The 24,020-nt window shown below is 40.5% G+C and overlaps 1 protein-coding gene across 1 annotated transcript in view; it reads left to right on the top strand.

The window, feature by feature from the left end:
* FOXO3 (forkhead box O3) overlaps positions 1–22,945 on the top strand; it is a 148,975-nt gene extending 126,030 nt beyond the window's left edge. The window contains exon 3 of the mRNA XM_050951377.1: positions 17,933–22,945. The gene's annotated coding sequence lies outside the window, so the exon portion shown is untranslated. The remainder of the gene's footprint in view (positions 1–17,932) is intronic.
* Positions 22,946–24,020: the final 1,075 nt, after the last annotated feature.

Below are 24,020 nucleotides of genomic sequence, written 5' to 3'. Positions count from 1 at the left end.
TCTCTGAAGATGTACATGCAGTGTGCAGAGGCAGTCAAAAAGCAAACACGATGTTAGGAATCATTCAAAAAAGGGATAGAGAATAAGACAGAGAATATCTTATTGCTCTTATATGAATCCATGGTACTCCCACATCTTGAATACTGTGTACATATGTGGTCTCCTCATCTCAAAAAAGATATACTGGCATTAGAAAAGGTTCAGAGAAGGGCAATTAAAATGATTAGGGGGTTGGAACGGGTCCCATATGAGGAGAGATTAAAGAGGCTAGGACTTTTCAGCTTGGAAAAGAGGAGACTAAGGGGGGATATGATAGAGCAGGGGTAGGCAACCTATGGCACACGTGCCAAAGGTAGCACGCAAGCTGATTTTCAGTGGCACTCACATTGCCTGGGTCCTGGCCACTGGATTAGGGGGCTCTGCATTTTAATTTAATTTTAAATGAAGCTTCTTAAACACTTTAAATACCTTATTTACTTTACATACAACAGTACAGTAGTTTAGTTATATATTGTAGACTTATAGAAAGAAACCTTCTAAAAACGTTAAAATGTATGACTGGCACTCAAAACCTTAAATTTGAGTGAATAAATGAAGACTCCGCACACCACTTCTGAAAGGTTGCCGACCCCTGTGATAGAGGTATATAAAATCATGAGTGGTGTGGAGAAAGTGAATAAGGAAAAGTTATTTACTTTATATAAGAACTAGGGACCACCAAATGAAATTAATGGGCAGCAGGTTTAAAACAAATAAAAGGAAGTTCTTCACACAGAGCACAGTCAACCTGTGGAACTCCTTGCCTGAAGAGGTTGTGAAGGCTAGGACTATAACAGTGTTTAAAAGAGAACTAGATGAATTCATGGAGGTTAAGTCAGGATGGGTAAGGAATGGTGTCCCTAGCCTCTGTTTGGCAGAGGGTGAAGATGGATTGCAGGAAAGAGATCACTTGATCACTACCTGTTAGGTTCACTCCCTCTGGGGCACGTGGCATTGGTCACTGTTGGCAGACAGGATACTGGTCTGGATGGACCTTTGGTCTGACCCAATATGGCCATTCTTATGTTCTTATGAGACCATGTCAGAAGCTACCGGCTTTTTTAATTTAGTTTTTCGAAATGTTTACTACTAATTAAATCAACCTTTTTAGTTACAAAAAATAATGAAAAACCAATTAATGGTGGAAGATGTGTGGTTTTAGGAATTGTGGAACTCAGAAATGACTTATTTTTATATCCTGACAGACTGAACCTTCACCGCAGAATACAGCCCAAGTAACCAAATAACTGGGGTGATACGCAGGGGTGGTTGATGGCAGAAGCCCTGGGGTGTATGGCAGCAGTACAGCATGGGATAGGAGAGATTGCACACGTGGATCTACTCAGTGCATGGATCTGGTGCAGTAAAGTGCACAACAGGCTGGGACTTAATCAGAGCTGTATTTTTGCTGTGGTGCTATGATTTTAAGGAAATCACATATTTTTCACATTTTTTTCTCAAGGAAAAAAATGCAAAAATCATGGAATTATTAGGAACCTGGGCCCAGAGAGCAGCCATTTGAAATGTGTAAAATGTCTAAGGGGCAATCACAACCACAAGTGGCCATCGCTTTCCATTTTAGGGCCCAATCCTGTAATCTGTCCTATATATGACTCCTAGTAACTTCATTAGGAGTTTCACTCGCATAACACCAGCAGATTTGGGCTGTAATGTATTCCTGGTTAGGCGTTAGCTTCTTCCCATCTTTTTTAATTTACTAGAGTTTCATGGGGTTTCTCTGTATTTCTTTTCCTTAATAGTGGAAATTGTCAATCATGTGCTCCTATCAACGTGTTCCTCTTTGTTTCTGCAGATCATTTGGGTTTTCACCTGCATCCATACATCCATCTTACACACACACATTCACTACCTCATGTTATAGATCCCCAATGTTTGTTTATTAGTATAGGGGAATAGATTTCAAAATACAGGAGTACAAAAGGTTAGTTATAAATTAGAGTGCAGAAATTCCATTAACTTCAGAATAATGTATAGAATACCCCAGCTGCAAAGCTAATGGGCATTCAGTTTGCTATACACTATAAACTTTCCTTTTTTGTCTTTCAAGTTTAAATTGCATAACTTGCTGACGAACAGCCCTCTGACTCTTGCTGCTTGAGGTATTCTATAGTTAATGGAGATTTCTTTCTCTAATTCACAGTTAGACTGTTAAGGAAAGGCTTTGAAGCTGGGGAACAGCAGTGGTGAGTGATGCTTCCAGCTGCATATTTTGAGCATTATAGAAGGCGTATATGGATTTGTTGTCTGAAAAAGAGAGAAGGACTGTGCCATATACAAAATTCCTTCATTTAGTCTTCAGAGGCCACTTTTGTAGATGTGATAGTTGGCTGCCCCCATCCTTTATCTTTTCTAGAAGAAAGGAGCTTCACTGATTTCTTTGCAGTACAAGCCAAATGCTTTCCAAATGTCAGACTGCTGAAGTGCAAGGCATGGAGCTGGTCTTTGGAGGGAATGAACCGTAGAATCTTAATCTCACCCTGCTGATCATGCCGTAGGATAGCACCTTGACAAGGCCGTGCGTGCTACGTGGGTATTTACTGAAATTCAAAAGACTCAGACTCTTTCAGTTTGATCTTTTAATAATTTTAAAAAAGAATGCTTTCCCTCTCAGAATCTAGAACCCTTGTCCATGAACTATTAACAAAAACTTCCAAAACTCCATACTTGTTGAGAGATCAGGTTTTTTTCTGTTTTTGTTTGTTCTTACTTTTCCTTCTTAGTGCTTATATAGTGTACAGAGTTAGAAATCCCAAATCTTCATGTGATGCATAAAAACAAAGCAGGAATGTTATCACAGTAAAATGCCCAAGGTCAGAGTTTGCCAACAGGTCTCGCAAAAATAAATGCCCTTGACAATATTGGTTGACAAAATGTATCCAAGGAAATGACTTGACACCATGTTTTAGTAGCATCGTTATACTGCTTACACAAAAAGGATATCTACAAGAAGCCTTGGCTGGGCAACATTACGATAAGTGTTCTGCATAGGAATATCTGCAAAAGTTCTCTCAGCTGCCTCATAAAAGATTGCCCTTTGTCATACATGGAAAGAGTAGATGCCTTGATTTTCCCAGGCTGACTAATCAGAATAAAGAAACTGGTACTTGTGTGTGAAACGACTTTCTTTACAGAGAACAGTCTTGTTAACTATATAAACTGGTGGAGTACTGGCCACTTTTCTGTGGAAGCCTGTCGCTGCCTCTGATTACTGGACCTGGTGCTATTGGTTCATTTCGTGGCAGGTGCAAGGGTAGATGTGGTTTTTTGTCTGAATTTACTGATTATGAATAGTTCCTGGCCTATTAAACAATCCCATTTGAGAATTTGCCTCCATGTGAGTGTGTCTTATTTTGGTAAAAGTTTCTCACATTAAATATTATGCAGTAATTCTGCATTGCTTTTTCAGATATTTGTCTGCTTCGCCATAGTTATAAGGAGCTTGAATTAAATGCTACTGTAAGCAATTTTCCTGATCTCAGTAAAGAACCTTTATAAGATTAAAGCTTAAGAAACTACTTTTCAGCAGAATGTTTCAGCTGTTGCAAACATGAAATCTGCTCCATGAAAAAGGCTGAGTGGGGTTTCAAAACCAAAATATATCGTTTTCAATAGATTATCAATATACATAGACTACTAAGTTCTAAATTTTCCATAAACCAGCAAAATCTCTTGGGAGTCATCTTTTTGGAAAGAACAAATATACAGTTGTTTTGTTTATGCTTAGAATCTATATAGTATACCTATGTGGGATTTATTTTTATTTTTGTAATCCAAAGACTTTCTTTATAGGGTCAATGCAAATGTGCAAAGAATCCAACATTATGAATTTAGTTTCTCTAGAAATTTCTGGGAGAGAACACTCCCTACTTTTGTTACACTGGCTTTGTGCCTCTGATGGTAACCATGACCAGCATTTCAGAGGAACCTGATTGGGGCATGATATAACAGCTGTTGGTTTTAGCCTAGAAGAAGGAAAGGGAGAGACTCAGGAAACTTTCTCCTGCTTCATTCACTCATCTGTGATTTCCCTCTGTTCAGACAGTTGTGTCCTGTGTTCCTTTTTAGCTCGATTTCTTTTGTCTCCCTCCCAAAGGTATTGAATGTGCCCCCCACACACACACACACCCTCAATAATCGGGACAATTTTTCAGTCACTATTTCCTAACCTCTCTTTAGAGTACTTCTGATTGTTAATGTCTCTTCTTAACACCTAGGTGTCCCACAACAGCTCTTCTTTGTTTTATGATTGTTGTCACCCACTGAACACTGAGGAAATAGTACTGACCGAAAGGGTATTCTTAAACATACCTAGAAAGATAGAATGGTTTGGAACTTTATATCAGAATGTCATGGGCTGGTGATCAGCATCTTGTGAAGAGAGAATTTCTATTTCATCGGAATCCTTTAGGTTCCATAATATAGTTGCAGAGGGATTGAGTTGACTTGTTTGAAAATGAAAACAAAATACCTCAAAAATTGGCTAGAGATGTTCATTCTTCCTTCATGCATCATTTAAAATGATGCAATCCTAGGTCATAGAGTCCTGGCAAGGTCAGCTAACTATAGTTGTAGATTACCGAAATTACAAAGGGTAACACATAATGTTACATCATTGAAAACAACAATTACCTCTACAATATAGCAAATGATATATTTTGGGGCTATTTGCTAATTTGTATTCACCAGGTAAGACTCTCTGGGTGAAATTCACCCCTCTGCCCACACAAGGCTCAGTGGATCACTTAAGGCCCACTAAACTCATGTTCAAAGCTTAAGCAGTGCATAAAGCCTCTACACTTGGATAAATTTCACCCTTTGAATTGGAGAGGTTTGCCCAGAGAATGTTCCACAGAGATGATGTTCTTGTCTTTGCAGAAAATAAGTTTGCTGCTGCTGCAGTTGAAATTAAGAAAGCAGAGGTTGAGCACTTATTGCCCAAGGAGTCCGACAGTCCCAGGGCCATAGGTGTTCCCTTTTCTGAAGTAAACGCCATCATGGGGATTACCATGCTGGCCAGAAAGAAGGCACCCTCAAATAAGTTTGTACCTTAAGTATAGGGTCAGCAGGTAGTAGTTCTCTAGGTTTTTATAGATGGAGATAGGATAGAGATTGCTTTCAAAATCTAAAGCCATCAGAGGACTAAGGGATTTCAGAGAGGCCCTTGGATGGCAGGTATTACTCAGAGAAGTGGCACAAGGACTCCAACAGAATGCTGAATGAACTTGATGGATATTTGTACATCTCTTTCCCTTGTTGGGACTGGGCCTTTCCTAGATTTTGGCCAGATTAGAAGGCAATTTTACGGGGTTGAAAAAATGCTGTCTACAGTTCACTTACTTTCTGATCTAAGTTATATTCAGGTCTGAGTTTGAATCAACAATACCCTGGTATTGATTATCATTATTTATCATTTTACAATGCCAAGCGATGTGGTAGGCACCTCACACCATTTACAGAAGACATAATCCCTGCCTTGAGGAGCTTACGGGTCAATAGCTGACATGATACAACAAGTGGGGATTGCAACCAATAGGTGGTATGGGGTGCTGTGTGGGTTATAGCAACAAGATTAGACAGTTACCAAGATTAGTCTTTCTCCCATGCTGATTCAGTCATCAGGTTGGGTTTTTTAATATTAGCTGATATGATAATAAATTGTTGGCTCACTTGTGGACATTTTAGCAGAATTGAGTCTTGAGGAGGTATTTGAATGAGGATTGTTTAGCAGCTTGGCAGACCAGAAGAAGGAGAGTGTTTTCACTAATGTTTGTGAAACCATCAACTTTATCCACTAGTACATGTAAGACAGATATACTGTGGGTAGAGCCCGCCTGGGATGTAGATGGGGGTTGGAGGCCAGGGCGCTTTTTGTTGTCCCTGGATCTTTTGTGGGGAGGGTCCTGGCAAGGGTGGCACCCCTGGCTCTGAAGCTGCTGCAGCTTAAACCGCTTTCAGGAATGGCCAGGGACATACAGGCCCAGTGTTTTGAGGGTCGTACGGGAAGGATCCACCCTCAGGCACTTGCCGGGGGGGAGGGTCTCCTCCCCCATTCTTTTCAGCCTGATGCAACAGAAAGGTATCAGTTCTATTGCATTGGGGGGGCACTCTCTGCATCCACAGAGACAGTGTGGGATTTGTCCCTGAATGCGCTTAGAAAGCAAACATGGTTACTTCTAAATACAAGAACCAGATTCTGCTACCCTTATTCATACCGAATAGCACTTACCTCCACCAGTCACTGGGCTGATTTACGGAGGAAGATGCTACTTAGTGTGAGTAAGGATATCAGACTCTGACCATGTGAAAGAATCTGCTTGTCCTGTAAGTGCCCCCTCCTGGCCAAACATAGCTCTGCTGATACCTGCCTCAGTTTCCCCTTTAGTCATGGGTTCCTTACAAAGTCCACACTGTCCAGATATTCAAAACATTTCCCTTCTGAGATTCAGTTTATAATAATAATAATTGGAGATATACCCATCTCCTAGAACTGGAAGGGACCTTAAAAGTCATTGAGTCCAGCCCCCTGCCTTCACTAGTAGGACCAAATACTGATTTTTGCCCCAGATCCTTAAGTGGCCCCCTCAAGGTTTAGAGCTTGCAATGCTGGGTTTAGCAGGCCAATGCTCAAACCACTGAGCTATCCCTCCCCCCTGTATTAAGACCTGTACAAAGTCTTTCAAAGAGTATGAAGTCTTCATTCCAGTTTCATTTGGACTTAGTCCCTCACTCCTAAATGTCTGTCCTCTCTTTAAAATTCATTTCTTCACCTCATTCCCAAACTGGGCACAGCCCTTCTTCCCTGAGGATCTGTCTTCCCTTCAGAGTTCCAACACTCTTCTGTTCCAGTTCCTGCCAGTCTGGCTTCCTGCTCTTATAGCACCTCTTGCCTGGAGTTTGGCCTTCTCCACAGACCTTCCCTGCTAGTGTCTTCCCCTTGCTGACTCATGGCCCTGCAGGAGCCTTTGTACTCCCTGCAGTGTCTGCACGCCTCTGCCAACAGCCACCTGCAACTGTCTCCCCCTTTGAAAGACCCAGGTGCCTTCCCTTCAGCCTAATTGGGCAGTAAGTAATCAGTCCAGCTGCATTGGACCCTGCTTGCTCATAAAGGGGCCAGTCACCTGTGACAGGCCCCAAAATATAATCACTGAATTGTTCACTACTTCTGCAATTGGTTGGTTGGTTTATCTGGAGTTGGGCTGGATTTTACTTTTTGTTGTTTTTTATTAACTAAGAAAAATAATCTATAAAAATTAACATCCCCTCCATAGAATAGAGTTGTGAAAAAACAGCTGCAAAACCAGAAATGTTCTAATGTTGTGCAGCATGCCTGGTGTGGGAGGGTTTTCTGGATTTGTTTTATTTTTATTGATTGTATTTTATTTTTTAGTACAGTATATTTTTGTCATGTGATTCAAGAGCAGTAATTAGCAGAAACTTGCCATCCCTGCAGATGCCAGAATTACAGGATGGCATACTCTCGCAAAATGACAGCATAAACTGATATTTTTAGAACAGCCTGCATCAGTTGGTCTCCCCAATGCTTTCCTCTTTGTATCAACAGCGTTAGGATTTCATTACTGAATGAGTCTTTGCAAATTTTCTTTTTCCTGTGAATGAGCTGTAGTGATTGTTTAGAACTGCAGGTTAGCATTTGTTCTGAAATGTCCTACTGCGTAATAACTGTGATAGTTACAGGTTGATTTCTTTTTAAAGAACATTGTGCCTTTTTTTAAATAATCTTTTAAAAACCACAATTTTTTTTAAAGAGTCAAGCACATAGAGGTCATTTTAGAAACAGTGTCTTCCAACTGAGTTAAGGCCAAGAGTGGTCTGTTTTTTAAAAAAAAAACACTTTTTCATGTGAATTCTGTGCTTGGTTAAGGTGATGAATTGACAGTTCTGGAGGCTGCTGTTCATTATGTTCACAGATAGGTACAGCACAGACGGCAGCAGTTCAAGCTTCCTCACACAGATACTACAATAGTGAATGCCATGAGAAAGCCTATTAATTGTGCCCTCAGTCTCCAGGAGCATTTAATCCTTGGTCTTTCTACAGAGATGGCCAGCTAGGGTGGCAGTTGTTGAGGGGTGTGTGGGGTGGACATCTGTTGAGTAGTAATTGGACTGAGAGCACTAAACTCATTTCACAGAGGTCATGGCGTAGCCCTGAAGGTGTGAGATCAGTTTCAAGAAAGATGCTTTTCCAGATCATTCTAGAAGAACAGTGCGTGTTTATGCACATTTTCATTCTAGGTTAATGTTTTCTCCTGTCTTTTTTCTTATCTTGCTTTGTTTCAAAATTCTTCTATTCCTGATTTTCACAGAAAAGTCATTGATTTCAAGAAGAGCTAGAGAAATTTGATGTAGTGGGAGAACCTTCTCTCTGTCGCATTTCCTTTTGAGTTTCTGCACCTATGGACCTTGTGATAGATGGGATCGTTCCATTCCTCTACCATATCTATAGGGTGTGCCTTCCTTTTAGTGATTTTTGCTTGGCTTATTGACCTGTCATTTTCAATTAACTTCAGCAGAAAATGGGAAATTTGTATGGCGGGAAGGATCATTTTAAAGAGATGCTCACTACCCTAATCTGACAGAGGAAAATCACATTATCGGTAAATACATGTGGAGTAATGAGGAGTAGATTTCATGTTTCTATTGCAATATAATCCAGAATTCACTGTCTAGTTCTGCTGTCAGTCAGCAGGATATTTTTACCCTCTCTCACTGCAAAAGTGGCATTAAAATCCTTCCCTCTACTTCATAGAGGCACTAGGGGTACCACTTCCTCTTCCCATTAACACATGTAGCAAGACCTGATCTCTCTCTCATGTTCCAGAGAACATAGGAATTATCTACCATGCCAGCTAGCACACAATGTCTCATACAGGGCATGATTTCACTATTGTGCAGGCATATCTAAATCCTCTTCCTCCAGCTAATTAACCTGTATGTTTGGTCAGCAGCATCCTGCCCTGCAACTGCAGAATGCCAGTAGTGCTGAACATGCAATTTGAAATCCTGACCCAAGTCAATGGCAAAACTCTCACTGGATTTCACCCACGGTTGATACCACTGCTCTCCCCCATATAGCTCTGTGGGGGAAAGGCATAGTTCTGCCCGTCGAATTGTAAGATCAGAGGCTTTTCGGAAATTGTAGAGACATAATGTCTTGTACTTAAACCTTTTTGAACAGGCCAGTACAGAAGATTAAATACCGGCGTATATCTCTACGAAACACTTAAATATATTACAGTACTTCTGCTGGAATGCAAACAGAACTGCATATTGATGTATCTATTTACAAAGTTTTTGTACTGGCCACAATGCAGTGATAACTTCATAGTACACCTCTACCCCGATATAACGTGACCCGATATAACACGAATTTGGATATAACGCAGTAAAGCAGTGCTCCGGGGGGTAGGCTATGCACTCCATAGGATCAAAGCAAGTTCGATATAATGCAGTTTCATCTATAATGTGGTAAGATTTTTTGGCTCCCGAGGACAGTGTTATGTCGGGGTAGAGGTGTAGATATGATCCAGAATTATCTTTAAAGTACTTGATTCTGCTCCTATTCAGATGAATTGCAAAACTCCCACTGAATTGAGTAGTTCAGTATCAGGTCCAAAAATATTACGGAAATCAGAACCAACATTTTGCTTCCATAATTGCTTGTTTCTTTTCCCAACTCTGCCACTCACTAACTGTGTGACCATGGACAAGTCCACTTGCCTTATCTCTGTCTCAGTTTCCTCATCTATCAAATGGGTATGCTGATCTTTATCTACTTCAAAGGGTATTGTGAAATCTAGTTAATTAAAAGCACTTTAAAATCCTTATAAGGTGCTGTAAAGGTGCAAAGTATTATTTATTACCTAACTAAAATTAAATTATGAAATACATACAACAGGCCATAATTTCTTCATGATTATTTATTTATCTACAACAGGTTATATATACAAAGCCCTATTGTCTATGAGGGACATGAAAAGAAGGGTCTTCATACACCATGAAGTCCAATATTTAATTATTTTTTCAGTGCAGTGAGTTTCTGCTGTGCAAGAATAAGAATTATTATTACAGGAATGACAAGCAGTATCTTCTTCCATAAAGAGAAAAAAAGTAGAATTTCTTTGGTGTGATGTGCCAGAATAATGTGTATTTACTATAGCTCTGGGCAAGTCTTTAATTTCAGAAAGATCCCTCAAGATGATCATATACATAGTTTGGGTCAACATAAAGTAAAAAAACAAACAAATCCCTGCATGCACGGCTGAGCACAGCTTCAGAAATGGAGTTACCAAATCCTAGCCCCCTGTGGTGAGACCAGATAAAGTAGTGACTTAGATGTTTTCTTTTGTTTTTTAGTTTGAAAGTGACCTCCTGAAATAAACTTATTTCTGTGCAACATCTTACATTCAGTGAAATACATTTCTAAAATATTAATCAGAACTTTAATTGATGCTTTGATGGTATGTTCTACAATGGTATTGCTTTGGAATAGCAGCAGAAGATAGGGTTACGCTTTCATATTCCCCATGCATCTGTAAATACCAACATAGGACCTTCCCAGCTCCCGTAGTCCTATGTTCCACTTAACACTGTCTCCTTAAATTCCTACACTGTTTTTCTTGCTCTCCAAACTGGAAAGAAGCAAAACTGTTATGAGTAAAGTTTCAGGGGAAGAAAACTCACTTGGGTAGGAGTATGCCTGAAGTATCAGGCCCTCTGAAGGAGATCTTTAAAATTGCCACCTATTTTTCTTTCTGGGATTGTCCCAATTTTGAAGGAGTCGTCCCTTGCAGAATGTTAACAGATCCCAGTATAACTTTCAGATACTATAAAGCATTGCCAAATCAAAATGTTACAACACAGTGTCATTTTGATGCAGTGTGATATGTCAGTGCAATGGCATTATGACACATCATGTCATGACATCAGGATTCCTGATTTTTATTCTGTCAGGCAGACTGTCATGTAGCAACCCTATGTCATCATAGAAGCCACAGCCACAAAAGTTGTCTTCCATAGTAACTTCAAAATAACTAGTTGGTATTATTTGTCATTGGAACAGTGACTATTAAGGACAGAATGTTAATCTGAAACACACAGAAAAGTATCTCTGGAATAATTCAGAATAAAATTTTACAGCTTTCTTTGAATCTAACATCTTTCCAAAAGAGTAGACAGTGAAAATATATCACCAGTGAGAAAAATAACAAATATGCTCAAATATTTTTCATTTTAAGAACAGTCCAATTATTTTTGTTTTGCAGAGGAAAGAATTATCTGTAACTTAAATGAAGATGGTGCAAACTTTGAGCAACAGGTTTTGTGGTTTACTGCTTGCTCCCTTTTCCCCAACTCCTTTAAAATTCAGCCTGCAGCCGTTCAAGCAAGCTGTTCCCCTGTGCACGTTTGTCCACCACAAAGAGATTTGAAATCAAAGATTAGTAAAATAAGCTTCCTGTGCTATCATGTTTAATAACCGAGTTTTGCAAAATGTCAGTGATTCTGTTGCCTTTCCATGCAGCAGTGAGACAAGCTCCTTTATTTTGTATCTAGCTACACCAGGGGTCGGCAACCTTTCAGAAGTTGGGGGCTGAGTCTTCATTTATTCACTCTGATTTAAGGTTTCGCGTGCAAGTCATACATTTTAATGTTTTTAGAAGAGCTTTCTATAAGTCTGCATACAACAATAGTTTAATTATATATTATAAAGTAAATAAGGTTTTAAAAATGTTTAAGAAACTTCATTTAAAATTAAATTAAAATGCAGAGCCACCCTGGACTGCCGGTCAGGACCCGGGCAGTGTGTGAGTGCCACTGAAAATCAGCTTGCGTGCCGCTGTCGGCACGGATGCCATAGGTTGCCTATCCCTGAGCTACACAAATGACAGTGATCACCAGAACAGTATGTAAATGCATCAGAATTCATGGACATACGCCACTGAAGAAGAGGGGGTTGTTTCAGTGTTTCCCACCACCTTGTTCTCTGAGCAGATTACTTAACAAGAATTTATAGTAATGTTCAACCCCCAGCTAGAAATAGATACTGTCTGTAATGGAAACCTATGAGATGTGACATTTTCACAATAAAGGCACCTTAGTTAACCACATACATTAATTAGAAAGTTGTTTCTAGGTTCCCTGGCATAGGAAATGTTAGTCTGTTCCAGTTCCAGGTAGTCTAATTCCAAGATCGTAATTATTTCAAGGCCCTTAGAACTCTTCTTTTACAAAGATTGTATTACTGATTGTTATGGTTATCCTATTGATAAACTCACATCCAGTTTCAGCAGGAGCACGTTTGCTGTGCCTTGCACTTGGGGAACATCAGTGCGTCACCTTTCTGTTCTGAAGAAGTTTCCAGTGCAGCATAATGAATACCAGTGGGAACCAAAGAGGGAAAGCAGTCTGCATTAGATAATGCTTTAGAGTTTCCCTCTTGGTGCCTGAGTTGAGATCAGGGCTTGAGGGACTTAATTCCATCTTAATAGTGGTGGAATGATGTTATATAGTGGTAAATTAAATGTTATTGCATAGAGGGAAATCCCATCTCAAACAACCAGGTCATAAAGAGTACAAAGAGTTCATAACCTGTGAGGAGCAAGCTGAAGTGAATAAAACAGGTGGAGGAGGGGGCAGAATGAAAGGACTGTGCATTGCCACACAAGTTAAATAAATTGAAAATACTGAAGCATTTGATTGATTGATTGATTGATTTACCTTGTACCTTTACCTAGTGGAATTAATAGAGCCATCATCTAGGATTCAAAATGTTAATTGCGTATTATAGATCAGAAAATAGCCTTGAGCTGTCTATAGTCAAAATGAATTTATAGTCGGTGATTTTTTAAAAAATGGCCACTATTTTTAAAATATTGCTTGCATGCACATGCACACATACACATTCCCGTTTGGTACAGGTTACACACCACTGTGGAAAAAGTCCAGTGGCCCTCTTCTTTACTGTGGACTTCTGTGTGCAGTGGGCCAAAATCAGAGCTATCATTAGCAAAGCTGCTACATCTGCTTACACTGGCTCTGAATTTAGTACAAGTGTGTGTGCGTGTTACAGAGTTGTTGGTATTAACTCCGTAGTCAAGGGTGCACTGAGGTTAACACTAACAGTGAGACTGAAATCCCTCGGTGTCACACTTTACCAGTTCAATTTAGTCTCCAAATTTGGTACAGAAACTCTTCAAAGGATCATTGAATTTTCTGTTTGCATAGGAAACATTCAGATATGCTCCCTATTGGAAATTCTGCCAAACCCATGGAACTAGGGAACCCACTTACCCGTAGAAATCAGAGAATTGACTGGGCTGGGGACAGATGGGCAGGAGTTCAGGGAGTCAGCTAAGATTTCTGCTACTCAGACCCACTGCTCACCCGCCTACATGGATTCCCCATGCCTGCCACAAAACCCAGCCAATTTCTGACCTTCTCTTCAGCTCCCTCTACACCTGCCCTATCTCCATTAGACTTTTTTTGCATTGGTTACATCTGTTCACACTTCAGCTTTAATTATTCCTCTTTCCCTGTCTCCATTAGTAATAAGGACTGGGAAATGGTGTGGACGGGACAGCTACTGGTGCCTCAATTGAAGATTGACCAACTTGTCTTCAGAGTCTGTATCTCTGTAGCAAACTTCTGTGGTCCTCCAGATGGGGTCCCACCCTGACTGACTGACTGGAATCAGACTGGAACACCTGTTGAGAAGAGGGCTAGGACTTCCCAGTGATGCGGGGGGGGGGAGGGCGGGGTGAAAAGGAAAGAAAGCCTATTGGTAGTTACAGATGATTAGGAGAACTGATCAGCAGAGGGGTGGATGGAGTGTTGAATGATGTAACTGCCTATTTCCCTGCGTTTTAGTGATGGGATATTGCAGTCTAGCCATCTTAACTCAAAGCTAACAAAGTTTATCATAGACAAGTCTATGTATATGATAAACTGTAATGGGACAATGTTAAAATCTAAAGGTTATGAATTTAACCTACTTCTTTCTTTTTGTTAGTGACAATCCAGACAGATGCTACCTTAGCTGCATATTTCTCTTATTTAACACTGTATCTTTGCTAAGTCTCATTCTAGCTATTCTTTATATTGTCCAGGATATTGTTAGTAGTCTCCAAAGAGTATTTGATGGTGCAAATTAAAAAAATTAGATATGTGATTGTCTATAGTTCGTATTTTCTCTTTTGTTCCTACTCTTTCTCAATACAATTTTGAAATATTTTTTCATGTAAATGCTGAGTGATTTACTCAAGACTTGATCCAGTAGGATGCTTAAGTACATGCTTAACTTTTCAAGTATGTGAATAGTCCCTTTTGAAGTCAGTGGGACTTTTTACATATGCTTAAATGCTCTGCTAAATAGGGAACTTGATGCTGAGGAGTGAGTCTTTTTCCTGTAATGAATTAGCATTTACAGAAGGCTATGGCTTCCAACACCACCAATACCAAGGAATGAATGAAAAGTGTGAGCGATGAGACCGAAACGGGTGTGTGCTTCTTATGCTATATAAACCACTGCCCAGATTATATTGTGAGGTACTAGACCTGGATCACTTTCATCAAATGACCTTTTGTTATGGCATCATCGCACATTTACTAAATGGAATCCCTGCTAGCCAGCCAAATTACTGAATGGCAGACATTAATTTACTCTTTAGAAATGAAAAAATCAATATGTCTATCCATGCAGAAATCCCCTTATTCATCAAATATAGTCTACCTTAAAAATACATTATTAAGGATAAAGCCAAATTTTGATTGAGTGAAACAATAATTCATCTGCTTTCCAAGGCATTCAGAATGAAGTTCTCCTATAATGGTACAGGGAGCAGCTGTCGTTCTCTTGCTCCAGTAACCAAGAGGCAGAATTAAATTTCTGTCAGTCATTTGGTAGTATAGGAATAGGTCATTTTAGTGAAATGTTATTATAGGATCAGTGTCTGGCCACTTAGAGGGTGGAGACTTAATATTCTAGCAGCCAGCAACAGTCACTGGATGACAACATTCTCGTTCACTGGTAGATCTCCTTTATGTTTTTACTCACCCTGGAAATAAGGAACATAGCCAGACTAGATCAGACAAGATCAGATCCATGGTCCATCTAGTCCATTCTCCTGCCTGATAGTGACCAAGACGAGATGTTTCAGAGGGGGAAAACATTTCCTTTTATCAGTTTGCATTTTGTTGCCTTTCAATTTCATTAAATGCCCCATTGTTCTTTTATTACACAAAACACTAAATAATTTGTGTTGGGTACATTTTCAGAAGCATCTATGTGAACTAGGAGCCTAACCCCCCTTTTCAAAAGTCACCTACAGCCAGATTTTTTAAAGTATTTAGGCCCCTAGCAATGCATATAAGCACCTTGGTGCTTTCGAAAATCCCACTGCATTGTTATGTGCCTAAATACCTTTACAAACCTGGCCCTAAGTGGCTTTGAAAATTGTCCCCTTTGTCTGTACCAGTCATAATTTTATATGCTTCTAGCATATCCCTTCATATTCCCTAAACGAAATAGTGTCTTTTCAGCCTCCATCTGTATAGAATTTTCCCCATATTTCTAATTATTTTTATCTCCTTTCTCTGAATTGTTGGATTAAGGTTCACTTACTCAGCAGATGGGTCTAACCAATATTTGTTAAGGCAAAACACTCAGTGAGTAGTGATCAGTTACTTGTAGGTGGGAAGCTGATGAGGACGATCTCATCAGAGTCATCTTCAGCACCTGACAATACAGCTTCAACCTCCCTTTGTTACACAAACTTATTTACGACGTTTTGATAGCTTTCTTATCCATACTTATTAGTCTCTCATTTCCATGTTAACTCTCCTCTCCCATCTTTTCTAGCTTTTTAGTTATTTTAGCTTTTCTTGTTCTCACAGACATGATTACTCTGCAGATCAGGTGACCATAACTGAACACAGTACAGTAGGTGATGGCATACGATTCATTAATATAATGGCATTAGAACCATTTTCTGTATGATTTTCTATCTCATTCTTATATATCCCAACTTTTTGTTTCCTTTTTTTGACCATAGCTGCACTGTGAGTAGGGGTTTTCATTGAGCTCTTCACAATGACATATACGTCTTTTCCAGTAACTAATTTAAGATCCATCAGTGTCATTTATGCTTGGGGATTAGCCCAGCATATACAGTACAGCAGCTCCAGCACTGGGGGAACATAGAGGTGAGCATTATGCTACCTTGCAAACCCCAACTTGCTCTGTGTGCTCCTCAGCTGTAGCTGAGGATGTGGCCCTTAATGTTTTTGATTAACGCTGAATTTGTAGGGGCCTTACCTGTTGGTCTAGTGGTGGCACGTTGTGCCATGTGGGAGGTCAGAGTTCAGGGCTTGAGCTTTTAGTTCATAGCTCCTTGCAGCAGCAGAGGCCAGAAGTACAGATAAAGCAGCACCTTCAATCCCAGGGAGGAAGGGAGCAACTCGTGTTTATCTTTGGCAGCATTCTCTAGCTCAGTGGTTCTCAAACTTTTTTTTTCCACGGACCACTTGAAAATTGCTGAGGGTCTCGGCGGACCACTTAATGATCTTTCCAAATGTTGTTTTTACCGTTAGCACTTCCAGCCAAAGCTTTATAGTTAGCTATGTTTACAAAAACTTAATAATAACATTTTTTGGTTCTACAAATAAAAGCACACAACTCATATTTTAATATGAGGAGTCTTCCTTTTCTAATGCGATGGATGTGCCCTCTCTCCCCCGACGTGGCAACCTCCGAGCTGGGGCTGGGAAGGAGAGGTGTCTCTCCCCCACCACAGCACCCACAGAGCAGAGACTGGGAAGGAGGGGGTCTCTCCCTCTCTCCCTCACCGCAGCAGCCCCTGAGCTGGATTTGGGAAGGAGGGAGATCTCTCCCCCTCCACAGCAGCCACAGAGCTGAGGCTGGGAAGGAGGGACATCTCTCCCTGGCAGCTGCAGCCCTGGAGCTGGGGAAAGTCGCCTTTTTCTCTGGCCACCGCAGCCTTGCACGTCCCAAATTCCCCCCACCCCCTCTTCTCAACCCACTGCTCCCTCCCACCTACCTCCTATTTTCCCCAAGGCCACCACTTCACCTTACATGTGCGTTTTCTCCAGGATCCAGGCACCTAATTAGTGGAGCCATGCCTGCCCGGCTCCACTAATTAGGTGGGTGGCCCTTCATTCTCTTGTGTGCGGCCGCCTAGGCGTGCACCTTAGAGGGAACTATCCACAGATCACCTGAATGGAGCTTGCGGACAACAGTTTGAGAACCTCTGCTTTAGCTGATGCCTGTAGTGGTATTTACTGTCTGACTCAGACAGAAGTTGTGTTCAGCCCTCTGGTGTTGTTGAGACGGCCCACAAGGGATAGTAGAGAGGAATGGGTAGGCTCTGGTGGATCCTTCCACCAACCATCTGGAAATACATTGAATTTGTAGCAGCTGTATTAGGTTGCCTGCAGTGTTGTTGTAGCCATGTTGGTCCCAGGATGGTAGAGAGAGACCTAGTGGGTGAGGTAATCTCTTTTATTGGGCCAAATTCTGCTGGTAAAAGTTACCTCACCCACCTTGTCTCCTGATTAGGTTTCTGTCATTCAGACCTGATCCATGGTGTTCTTTAATTAGGGGGGCTTGTTTAGTTTTTGGGCGTCACTAAACCTGTAAACAATTGCATATTAATCTTTCCATGCCAGAAGCCAACACTAGCCTGATGCTCAGGGTTGTTATACAGTGCACCATGTTTCCAGCAGGAGAGTGCTAATCTTGCTGGTTCCAGAGGGTTATGTTGTCTGTTGATTTCAGGTGGGTTATTTTTTACACCTAATAATCTCGTTTTCTTTTCTTTTGTTCCTTCTTCCTCTCCAGGCCCTTAAACTGACACGAGACCTAAAGAGAGAACCCTTTGCCAAATCTGCTGTCAGCAAGTGGACAGTGATACAGTTTACAGCTTATGATCTTTGTGAACCCTGCATTATTTTCCTAATGAAGCAGAGACTGTTAATGGGCCCCTTACCCAAGCGAAGAGCCTCCTTTTTCGGAATTGAACTCTTCTAACGTATGCAAAATCTTCCTTTGATGGGATGGTCAGGCACCTACTGTGGAGACAATGTTCAGCACCATCCTGTTGAGAACACACTGTGTAGCCTTTACCGTATTTTATTTGTCAATGAGTATGTGGTGTTTCAATATATTGATGGTTTATGGTTTATTTTAATTTGGCTTCTATTTTGGGGGGTTTCCCCATCTCACCCCCTAACCTTCAGTTTGTTTGTTTTTCAAAGATGTTTTAACCATTTTCTCTTTCTCTCCTGGTGCATCTGAAATACAGTGCACAATGAAAGGCTGTACTAATTACCATTACCCCACATAGCTTCAGACATCAGCACAACCTGAGTATGTAGCGTTCCTTACACCAAGCAACTGACCGAAGTCCAGAGAGAGGTGGCTTGTGGGTTTTGTTTGTTTTTTGACTTTTCTTTTTCAAATCTTTTCTTCAGTTTAATGGTACATACCTTGTTTTTCATACAAATCAAACCAGAGTTGATTACATAACAAGAGAAACTACCAAGGTTGCTAGTTGCCAGTCCTGTCCAGTGTTCGTAAGGATTGAGTGAGGGTGCCATTTCATAGTGTTTACTGATTCAGCACCTGATTTGATTTGATCGATTACATCTATTGCATTTTGTTAGCAGAGCTGCCCTAATGGTTGCAGTGAATAGAATTAGTCTGCCTCAGCAGTTTGGAAACTGGTTGATCTTAAAACAAGTAATAAGATAAGCGGTCCACCCAACACAAGTTGAATGTAACCACTTGTAAGGATATGGTTTGAAAAGGAAAGGGAAGTAAAATATATGACATTGCAGAAAAGATAACTTACAGTATATGCATCAGCAGTGACTTAGAGTAGAGTCATCCGGAGTTCAAATGCAGATGATTGCAGGGTGAGTTATTACATCAGTGATTTTTCTTACATACATATCCTTGATGATTTTTTCCTTCTCACTATGCATAATCCAATCTGAAAGAAGAAGCTGTAGAGGGAAAGGCAAGAAAGTAATGCTATATAAGCAGCTTTTCATATAAGCTTAGATTGTAATTGGATAAATGACACTGAAAGACAAGGCAGTTTTTCTATGTTTTGCTTATATGGGTTTCTTTTGTACAATGGATAACAATGAATGAATAATAATGAATAAAAGGTATGGTGCTGCTGTATAGATTCTCTCTATAATCTGGAAAGCTTGATTACTTTTTATTACTATTTTTTTGGGGGGGAGGGGGGAGAAAGAGGAGGAAACACCAATGGTACATAAGAACTTGGTATGAAGACGCTCTGAATAGGACAGTGTATACATACTTCTCCAAAGTGATATATGAAGACTTTTTTTTTCTTTGCATAAAAGCATTATGCATATAAATATATAAATATATTTTATTATGTACAGAAATGGATCATTATGCATGGATGTTAGGAAAACAAACTAGCATTTTAACCCAAAGTTTCAGTGCATGAATTCCCACTGACACATGTACCATGCAATGTGGAGTGACTCCCTTTCGCCACCACCGCACATGCACGCATACACACACACAAACTCACACACACACACATTTGTGGGCCCCATCTTGCTCCTTTGTTTCCAGTTCCCTGAAGTAATATTGGTGAAATAACAGCTCCTAGTGTGATGGAAATTTTGTTTTGTATTGTAACCTTCTCATGCTTGTGCTGTTCTATTTTATAGATGAACCTGTTGATTTCATCCTGCCCTTTACTGAATATGTAAACTCTGTGCAGTTGTGATTATAGTAGACCCGTAGCATATCAAGCAGCTAAGAGTTTATCATTTTCATTAAATGAAACAACATTTTTTTAAATTAAGGTGGTCTATTTATCAATGGCAGGGACTAGTTTATTGTTTTTTTCTTTATCATCAGAATTAGTTGATGATTCACATTACTGATCTCCCCATTTGAGGTGATATTTCGGGTAATCAGCTACCCAGTACGACAATGGTGTACAGCAGTCATCTGTTTTAGGGGTCAGTTCACTTACAAGAGTCCAGATGCAGGCACCTTTTACCAAAGTTAGTAAAGAGCTTTATTGCCAGCCTTCGCTGTACTTGGTGTGTATAACAGTATCTGTCAGGTTTTTGGTACATCATTAAATGTGAATTAAACTGAGGGTGTTTTTCTTTCTTTGTCTTCTGTGGTATTGTGCTTGCTGATTGACACTTTTTAATCTTAGAGTCTCACTCTCTGATTAATAGGAGGGCTGTGCACAAGGACTCTGGTACAAAGCAGGCTTTGTGGTTATTTCTGGTGTGACATTTTGTTGAACTATCTATTGTCCACTGGAGGATGGAGTATATCGTGGTGCAGTCATAGAGCAAGCAGCAGATTCTCCCTTTCACACGGTCTAATTTAAGGCAGGTTACAAATACATAGGTAGTAGAGGATTATCTCTACCTACCATATATAGCTACTGACTGCACCTTTTTTATTTGGATTTCTTGGAGAAATATTGGACCGACCTGTCTGCTGGTGTAACTTAAGTGGCATAGTGCCAACAGAAAATTTGGCCCACTTTATAGAGTAGAGTAACAAAACATATTGGGCCAAATTCTGCTCTCAAGTTATGATGATGTAAATCTGGAATAACTGATGGTAGTGAGTTACTACAGATTTACAGCACTCTGTCTCCCTAATGCACAACCCAAGCACCCGGGCTGTGCTCTAGGGATCTTCTTGGGAGCAGGAACAAGGAATCCTCGTCTCCAGGCCACTCCATAACTGGTACTCCAGCATCAGAACAGGAATAGCCTTAGCACTGCCTTGCCTGTGTCCCCCCTCTGCAGCGGGGAATGGCCACCAGATCCACAGAGCAGTAGATCCACAGACCCTGCTCCATCCCCAAATCCCTTCTGGGCAGTACATACTGGAGGTGAGCTCCACGTCTTCAGATATTCAACTCCTGCAGCCCCACACTGCCGCAGAACTCCACCTCTTCTTCCACTGCAGGCAGAAACTGCTTGTACCAGTTTTGGAGGACAGGATTTATGCCAGTGACCAGGATTTGCCCAGTCGTTCACAGCTGCACACAAGGAGATAAAGTGCAATGCTGCAGTCTTTACTCAGATGAAATCTCCCATTAAATGGGCTTGCCTGTATAAGGATTGCAGGATCGTGTTGTTAGAGTCATTTGTTAATACCAACAAAGTTCTGTTTTGATGTTAATACTACGGTGACAAAGATGAGTAATTTTATTTTTTCTTGGTACGGAACTAGTATGTCTGATGGAAGGGAAAGACTGCTTGTTTGAACATACTGGGCCAAACTTTTTTACTGCAGTGCTAATGCAGCATGACTCCCATGAGATCAGTGGAGTTATGTCAGATTTACAAAATATGGTTCACTTTTTTTAGAAAATGAAGAAAAACCAGTAGGTTCAGAGACATCCAATCAATGGCAGAGAAGTTATAGAACCTTCAAAACAAATCAAAATCAAAGCGCAAGCAAATAAGGGGCCTAATCCTGCTCCCACTGAAGTTAATGACAAAACTCGCATTGGCTTCCACAGTGCAGTTTTGGGCCCCTACTGCTGGGGGAAAAACCTACACTACCAGGGGAAGGATGGACTAGAAAAACCTGTTGTTTTTTTTCTATCTCTAATTTTGGTGGCCAACATTTTCAAACTTAAATATGTGAACTTAAGCACCTCAGGCTGGAATTTTCAAGGGGCATAAGAGAGTTAAGTGCTTTGCTTTCATTGCTTTTCAGTGGGAGTAGGGTGCCTCACTCATTGAGACCCCTTGGAAAATCCCAGGCCTAAATGTATATTTAGGCACATAAAAAGTTCCCTGATTTTCAGAGGTGCAGAATAGTCATATCTCTTAGAGAATCCAGTGGCAGCCATGGGGACTGAGCACCTTTGCAAATCAGATCATGTATTTAGGTACCAAAGTATGGATTCAGGAATCCCATTTTTGAAACTTTGGCCTTTGTTCCAGGAATATTTTTGAGTATCAGCATCCCACACACACACAAAATCATGCCCAGCAGATAAAGTCTCAGAACACATGCACAGGTTATTGTTTAAATTTTGTTTTTTAAAACATTCTAAAAAGGGTAATGCTTATGCAGTTTAGACAAGTCTGCTTTTATTTAATTTTCTTTGTGAAATATCTTCTCATATGAATAGCTGGTTAATAGGTCACTACCTAACTCCAGGAATATTCGTACTACTGCTTTACAGAGCTACATGTTAGGACATATATTGGTCTAAAATGATGTCATTGCTTGGCAATCAGTCTCCTATAATTGTTTTAGTACACAAAGTACACTGGAAATGCCAGCACATGTGCAGGAGGACCAGATGTATTTAGTTAATATGAGGGGGGAAACGATTGTATGTTTTGGCTTCACATGTTAAACTTTTTAAAAAAAAAAGTTGCATGATTGGAAAATAATATGTATACAGTATCTGTAAAACTGTTTTATCTGTTTTTGTTTCACCATGCCAAGCCATATACATTGGAAAAATATTAAATCCACAGCCTTTATGCATGGCTGTCTTTACAAACTGAAGAATTGAACAGTATATACTTTTAATTTGGGCTTTCTTGCACTTTCATGTTGCATTCTAACTGAGGATTTTGTAAATTAGATTCTGCCCTGGATGAATATACTACCTTACTACACAAAGATTGGAAACACGTTTAATTTTAAAATCTTCCCCTTTCCCAATGAATTAGAGATGCAGTGTTTACTCCACTTGGTGTTAGTAGATATTGCCTTGTGTATTCCTTTTTAAATTGTAATCTAGTTTGTAAAAGAGATGGTGCCGCATGTAAATAAAGCATAATGGATCTCTACGTTGAATATGCAGCTTTTTTTGTTGTTGTTCTATTTTATTACATTTCAGACATTTAGACCTAGAAATCTGGAGGGAAAAATAACTTCTACATTTATCTAAATACAGTTGGGTTTTGTTTGGTGTGGGGGTCGGGGGTCCAGTTGTTTTACCACCCAACATTGACACTGGTAGTCAGCTTCAAAGCCCATTGAAGTCAATGAGAATGCTTATTTACATAGGCTTCATTGGATCAAGCCTATACTGAAGAAATTATTTAGCCCAAGGGTGAGACATTAAGAAGGATAGGATATAGCATTCTCAGTAGCAATCCCTTGGCTCAGAGTATTCATTCCCACCAAAAAAGCAGCTAAACCCAAACCCACGCACATTTATAAAGTCTCTTATTCCAGTTTTTTCACTAAGTGCAGGCTCTGGGAACCCTGGGTTCTAATATATATAAAACTAAATCCTGATTTCTGCACCAAAAAAAGTAGCCAAACTTGGTGTAGGAGTATTGCACAGAGATTAGGGAGAAACGGCAGCAAGGCTATTTTGTGGCCACCACTGCAGTCCTGAGGCTGCAGATCATGCCACTCTTATGCTCCTCTCCCCTCCCCCCCAAGGATCAGTATCAGGTAGACAACAAATCCACTGACCCTATCCCCTCTCCTCCCTGGCGTGCCCTGCTTCCCAACCCCCACCCCCCGATTGCCTTTCAGAAACAGATATCCCAAAGCCTACACCTCCCTCATCATCTGCATAGCAAAATTATATTGGTTCCACTGTGCCTTGATCCCCATGTAGGCATGGAGGAAAGGTTAAGAAATATTCCATGGTGAGAAATATCAAGTATAAATCAAAGGTGTGAATATTGGATGTAGAGATCTGCTTGGGCTTAATTTTTAGGTCTGACCTGGACCCAAGCCCACCCAACCTGAGCCTGACGACCCCCACCACCACTAACCCTGAGGCAATGCAGCCCCTCCTGCCTGTGGAGTCGGTGCAGCAGCAGCTGCATGCCCTGTTTCTGCCAGCCACCACCTCCTGTTGTGCTGTGTGCGCACTGTGGAATGAGAGACACTGTGACTCTTCAGCACACTT

This window comes from Gopherus flavomarginatus, chromosome 4 (assembly GCF_025201925.1).
Source record: "Gopherus flavomarginatus isolate rGopFla2 chromosome 4, rGopFla2.mat.asm, whole genome shotgun sequence".
In the NCBI taxonomy this organism is placed as follows: Eukaryota; Metazoa; Chordata; order Testudines; family Testudinidae; genus Gopherus; species Gopherus flavomarginatus.
The sequence above is the reverse complement of the archived record's forward strand: the minus strand, read 5'-3'. Positions and strand labels throughout refer to the sequence as shown.